At 38.7% G+C, this 5,998-nt stretch overlaps 1 long non-coding RNA gene across 1 annotated transcript; it reads right to left on the reverse strand.

Annotated features, from left to right (window-relative positions):
• Window positions 1–1,815: 1,815 nt before the first annotated feature.
• On the reverse strand, window positions 1,816–5,375 carry LOC148854937 (uncharacterized). The gene is made up of 4 exons (XR_016112169.1): window positions 4,696–5,375; window positions 2,575–2,655; window positions 2,179–2,485; window positions 1,816–2,072 (listed from the first exon to the last, which is right to left on the reverse strand). It is a non-coding gene; the product is annotated as an uncharacterized LOC148854937 (long non-coding RNA).
• Window positions 5,376–5,998: the final 623 nt, after the last annotated feature.

Raw genomic sequence — 5,998 nt, forward strand, 5'->3', positions numbered from 1 at the left:
TTTTCATCCAAATACCCACTGAAGTAGAGCTTAATGCTGACTGTGAAATGATAAAACAGTAATGGTATTTCAGGCAATAAGGTAGCAGTTTTTCAAAATCAACTTTTGAAAAAATATTGCTTTGATGATGTTGATAGCTCAGAAAATTGCTGTGCCTTAATGTTGAGGTTTTCTCTAGTGCCTGTCTAGGAGGGCTTTCACGCTATGGCTTTTGGATTTTGGCCTTGTGAGGTGAAGCACACTTGGAAAGCCTAGTAAAAAAAAATCCGGAGAGCCAAATTTTGGCTATCATACAGCCATTTACATGGCTCTGTCGACAAGCCTCTTCCAGTAGCTTCTTCAAAGCAGCTGAACTACCGAAGTTAAACCCTCCTAAATTGGCACTTAATCTAGTATATGCCAAAGCTTAGGATGTCAGACATCTTTGACCATATTCTAATAAGCAATTGCTAACAAATTATGAACGTTCACTATCCCTAGATCATTACACTCCTGATAATAAGTAATGCCTTGCAAAAGAATTACACTCCTGATATTTGGACTCTGTAGCTCATTAGCTACCACATGTGCCAAAGTTATATTATCTAAAGGGTGATTACCCAATATTGATCCAAGATAGAAGTGGGGAGGACTAGAAATGGACCTCCTCTTAGGTAAGTTTTGCACCAAATGGTCGTTATCAGCCTAGGGACATAATTTGTTACTAAAGCCCCCAAAGTGGGTGATTCATTATATCTTTGAAGGAGCCTTTTCAGTCTGAACAATAGGCATAAGAACGTCCTTTCATGGGCGTTCAAATCCTTTTGTTACTCAATGTTACACCTTCTCTAGCCACTAGGGGTGTTATCATTTTTAGCCCAGCTGCCCGGAAATTCCACGCTTGGGCTTAGCTTTTGTGTTCAACCCTGGCCCAACATATTTATATTAATTTATAGGGTAAATTATAAAGACCCCTCCGTACTTTGTTTTGTGACAAAGACCCCCCTGTACTATGACCATGAGACAAAGACCCATTTCCGTTAGTTTTCTGTTGAAATCTGTGTTGCAATATTTTTTAATCCCCATACTATCCTTGTAATAATTATTAATTGGGAGAAAAACACTGTTTATCTTCCCCAACCTCATGATACACTAACAACAGCGGTGGTAGTTGTTGCAGCGGTGGCAGACTTTCATTGAAGTCCTCCCTCTCTCTCTCTCTCCCCCGATCCCTCTTCTTCCCCTTCCCCTTTCTTCTTTCCGATTTCCTCTGCTTTCCGTTCCTTGCATATGGAGAACAGACAGCAGAAGGATGGAAAACAGACAGGGTCTACTTGCCAGCGGAAGGTAGTCTCTCCAAGGCAGTACTGCACGAAGCCAATATTGGTTGGAATTGAGAAATGGATAGTGTTGAATTCGACTAAATATATATCTAGAAAACAAGCAAGAAGAAAGGGAGAAAAGTAGTAGTAGGAGGAGAACCCCACCTGCTCAACAACCTTCTTGGCTTCTGATGATGAGGTGCAATTTCCCGGGGTAAAAGCTCTGCAAGCGCCAGTAGGCACATTACCGAAGGTTGCGAAATATTGGCAATCACCTTGTGGTTGGGACACTTCAAGTGCGCCTTTGGGTTGGTGTCGCCTACCACTGCCCGTATCTTTCCGTCCTCCCTTTGCCATGACTGGACGTTTGCTAGAGTGATGCTCGGTGATTATGCTACATATGGTATCTCTGTTGACTGTCAGTATCTTAATCTCGTCTGGGTTTCCTCCCATATTCTCCAACACTACTAGAAGGTTTCCACTTGGCTTCAGGAACACCTTCGGGACATGGTACTTGAATCAAAATCATGGATTTATATATATATAGACAGATCACAGATGTTGAGATGGATGGATATGGTTAAGCTAGTAGCAGCATTAGGTGCAATTAATTAATTAATACATACTCGGACTGAGTGGGCTTTCCCAAAGGAGACTTATAGTCTACCCAGTAATGACCAATGCTTTTGCCATTAACCCAAACCATGCCCTTGCCCATACTTGTTAGATTGAGAGTGACTGGGTTGTCTCCTCAGGAGCGTCTACGTAAGTCTGCAATGAGAAAATTTCATCTTATCTGTTACCATTCGTAGCTAGATATAAGTTGTAATTAAAGAGAGAACAAAAACATCACACCAAATTCGTCCTGCAATGATACCTTGTACCATGTAAGAGCATGTCCACCCCCCTTGGCCTCTTTCCATGATACCTTCTCTGTTCCCTCTGGAGTAAAGATTTGGTTCTTTTCTCCATCCACTCCAACCTGTGGCATGCGCCAAGCTTAATCCATTGGGTAGCTGCTGCTCATGGATAGGGATATATGGTGCAGTTTAAGCTTAAAAGTTGATGCATGATTACTTGATGTCCCATCCATTGGCCGATAGATCAAGTGTTCTGGTGTTCAAACCTTGGACAGCTACACGATGAACACCAGCAAGCCTAATGTTCAAGTAGTCTCCACTATCCTTCATTCAGAGAGAGAGATCCTTACTTAAGTTCCTTGTTTAAGATAAGAAAGAAAGGGAATTGAACATTGCAGAATATAATATATTACCGGAAATTCGACTGTCATTCATAACAATTGTATGTGGTTGGTCCCAGCTTTTAGGGGTACTGGTTTCTAGAATCTGAAAGCCTTTTCAATATGACTGCCATGTCAGGACCATGAAATCCAAAACAAAGAAAAGCAAGCAGAATATATATCTATCTATATATATATATATAGTAGGGTGGTCTAGGCAATTAGTCAATTATCAAATTGTAAGTTGTAACCGGAGGTGGATGAATGGCATGCTAATATGTACCTACATAGATCTGGGCTTGAGCTGCCAAGGCTTCCCAGTATACTTTAGTTTCTGCCCTATTGGTGTAACCTGGTAGTAAAGGTCTGATTCTGCCTGCTGCTACTTCCCTCACTTTGTACTTTCTACCTAAATTACCAGCTCACTGAGTCCCCTCCCTCCCCGACGACAAACACAGTGGGTCTGTGGCCAACCTTCTTCAAATATGTGACTCGCCCTCCACTCAGAAAAGGAAGGATAAATAAATTTTAATTGGGATTAAAAAAAAGTTATCTCATGGTTGAGTAATAAATAGAATCGATTTTAGTTTTCTGACTCAAATAAAAAAGTTTGGAGTGAGTCCCATTCTTTTAGGTAAAGCGTGTTGTCAATTACAAATCCAACCTAATTTGGTCTCCTAAATGAAATAAATAAAAAAAAATCTAAGTTTAAAATTTACCACGTGGTTAGTGAGTCCCAAATAAAATATATAAATGGTAGTAATTAACCAGTAATAGTAAATAGAATAGGGGATGTTACCCATTCACACCACTAAGAATATGACTAGCATATATGTTGTGCCAAAAGAAATTTTACCAACCATGATTAAGAAAATTTGAGAGAGAGAGAGAAGAAAGAGTTTTGACGAAGAAGCAACCATACAAGTTACAACCATCGTAGCCACTTCTAACTAACTACAAAAACAAATAACATGTTTTAATCCACCTCATCTTGCCAGTTGGTAGGAAAACGAGACAACCAAAAAACACCATCACTCCCACCCGCGCGCCTCGAGCCTTCCAAGCCACGCAACCCACAAACAACCCGCAACACGACCGTACGTACCACTACTCCTGTATTTCTCGACTCGACTAAGTACGTAGTACCTACCTCTCAGGCTCAAAATATTTCCATTAACAAATTACAATTCTCTGATTGGTAGGACCAGCCAAAGTCCACCCAAAAACCAAAAAGGACCCGGTTAACATTTCGGCTTCGGGGCTCACTTCCTCATATTAGGCCGGGCCCGCTTGACTGATCTCTTTCAATTTGTCCCTTTTAAATTTCGGAGTCGGATATTTTCCATATTTTAGAAAATAGGTTTATTCATTCAGTTAAATTGAATTTTTGGTGGGTTGTCATAGAAAAATTAGTTAATAAGGTAGATTGGTCAATTAGAGTTAATTTCTTTCTTAAAAATAGGAAAAATTCTCAATTAGTACCTTGTAATTTGGGCCTAGTGTCATTTTGGTTCCCGACTTTAAAATGTGATAATTCAGTATCCAAACTTTTAGAACATGTCAATCCAGTACAATCAGCTGTTAAGTGGCAATTGAAAAGATGCAAATACCCTTTCAATGTCATGTGACCCCATCTTTCTTGAATAGAAGAGATAAGAATTTGGGACTATTCATTTTTTATTAATATTGGATGGTTGATAAAGAAAATTATATGATACTTGAAGAGCATTTGTGTCTTTTCAATTGTTACCTACAGCTGATTAATGTCAAATATTTGATTGACACGTCCATATACTGAATTGTGGTAAGGGTGTTTAGGAACCAAAGTGGCACTAGGCCCAAAGTACAAAATACTTATTTTATAATTAATAGAACTTCATTGATGTGGTAAGGGTGTTTGATAACACTTTTCATATGTAAAAAAAATTGCATTTTAAAGGTAAGGATGTTTGGTAAAAAAAAAAAAGATGTCGGTCTCATGTTTTACCAGAATTTAACGGAAACCGCTAAATTGCCAAAATACCCCACTAAACGTCTTTGAATTTTCTTTTTCTTGCCATTCTCTTAAAACCTAACCCAAAAATGCCTTTAATCGTTACCCTTGCTGAGGAATCTGACTTTCTCAATCCAGTATTGGGAAGAGCAGCGACTTACCCAAAAGAGAAGAGAATGGAACAAGAACAGAGGCAGGTGATCCACATCAGCCTACATCTCCATTTGGGCATCGGGTTCTGCTTATCCTTCCAACCCTGTAGAGTGAATCTGGTGGCGACGTAACCCATCACAAGAGAAAGACCGAGCAAGATAAGCCGAACAATTGCAATGGGAATAAACACCAAAATCTTGAGCCATTCATAGGGACCTTGGATATCTGGGGTATGATTCCGAAACGGATCAATTGGGGACTGGGGAGGAACAGGAAAGCTGCCAGCACCGATGAAGAGGAAAGGGTTGTGTTCTTCGGAGGTACCACAGAGGGATTATTGTGATGAACTGAGGAAAGTGAATCGCAGCTGCTAGAGCCATCGGCTTCGATGTCTAGGATTAGTTGGGTTTCGGAGGATGAGTCTCTGAAGTGTTCGGGTTACAAAAGAGGAGAGTTGAGTCCAACTTCCACCATTAGCATCAGACACAGCTAAGAGTAAGAGGGGGAGAGTTGAAAGAGAGAAGGGATGACGACTAAAACTCTACTTTATCTATTCTCTATCACTCGAGAAGGTACGAAGGTGGGATTCTGAATCTTCTGCGGCGACGGCGGGCGGCGAAGAGTCGAAGATGAAGGAAGGTGGATTGGCAAAGTTGTTGAGACAGACGAGTTGAGAGTTCTCGACTTCTCTCTTCTCTCTGTCGAGGGTTTTAGACTTTAGTATTTTACACTTTTACTATTTTTCAAATTTTAATAATTAATATTTTTAAAACGAATAATTTATATATATATATATATATATATATATATATTAATCGGTGACGGGTCGGGTGGGGATTGCATTCCTTGTCCCCGTCCCTATCCCCAATCGGGGATTTAGGGGTAGCCCCACCACCGACCCCGCCAAGGAACCCACCATCCTCGACCCCATCGGGTCGGGGAGCCACATAGTGCAAGAGGGTCCATGTAATTTACCCTAAATAATAATGTGTTTAATAATTAGATTTTATTTATATCATATTATTTAACAATAATAATAAAGCAATATTGTTATAAATATTTGTTATTAACCAATAAATATTATTATTTATTTATTTAAAGAAATAATACTACTAGTAATAATATTTATATAATAATAATATCATTATTATTTAATAAAAATTTTAAAATTTTATTTATTATTAGTTATAATAAGTAAATATTATTATTACTTAAATAGTAAATAATTATGTATTTCAATAAATCATAATATTTGTTGATTAATATAATAATTCTTATTTAATATTCTTTTTATTATTTATAATATTATAT

Source organism: Nelumbo lutea, chromosome 4 (assembly GCF_056320005.1).
Source record: "Nelumbo lutea isolate HS-2025 chromosome 4, American lotus-T2T, whole genome shotgun sequence".
Taxonomy (NCBI): Eukaryota; Viridiplantae; Streptophyta; class Magnoliopsida; order Proteales; family Nelumbonaceae; genus Nelumbo; species Nelumbo lutea.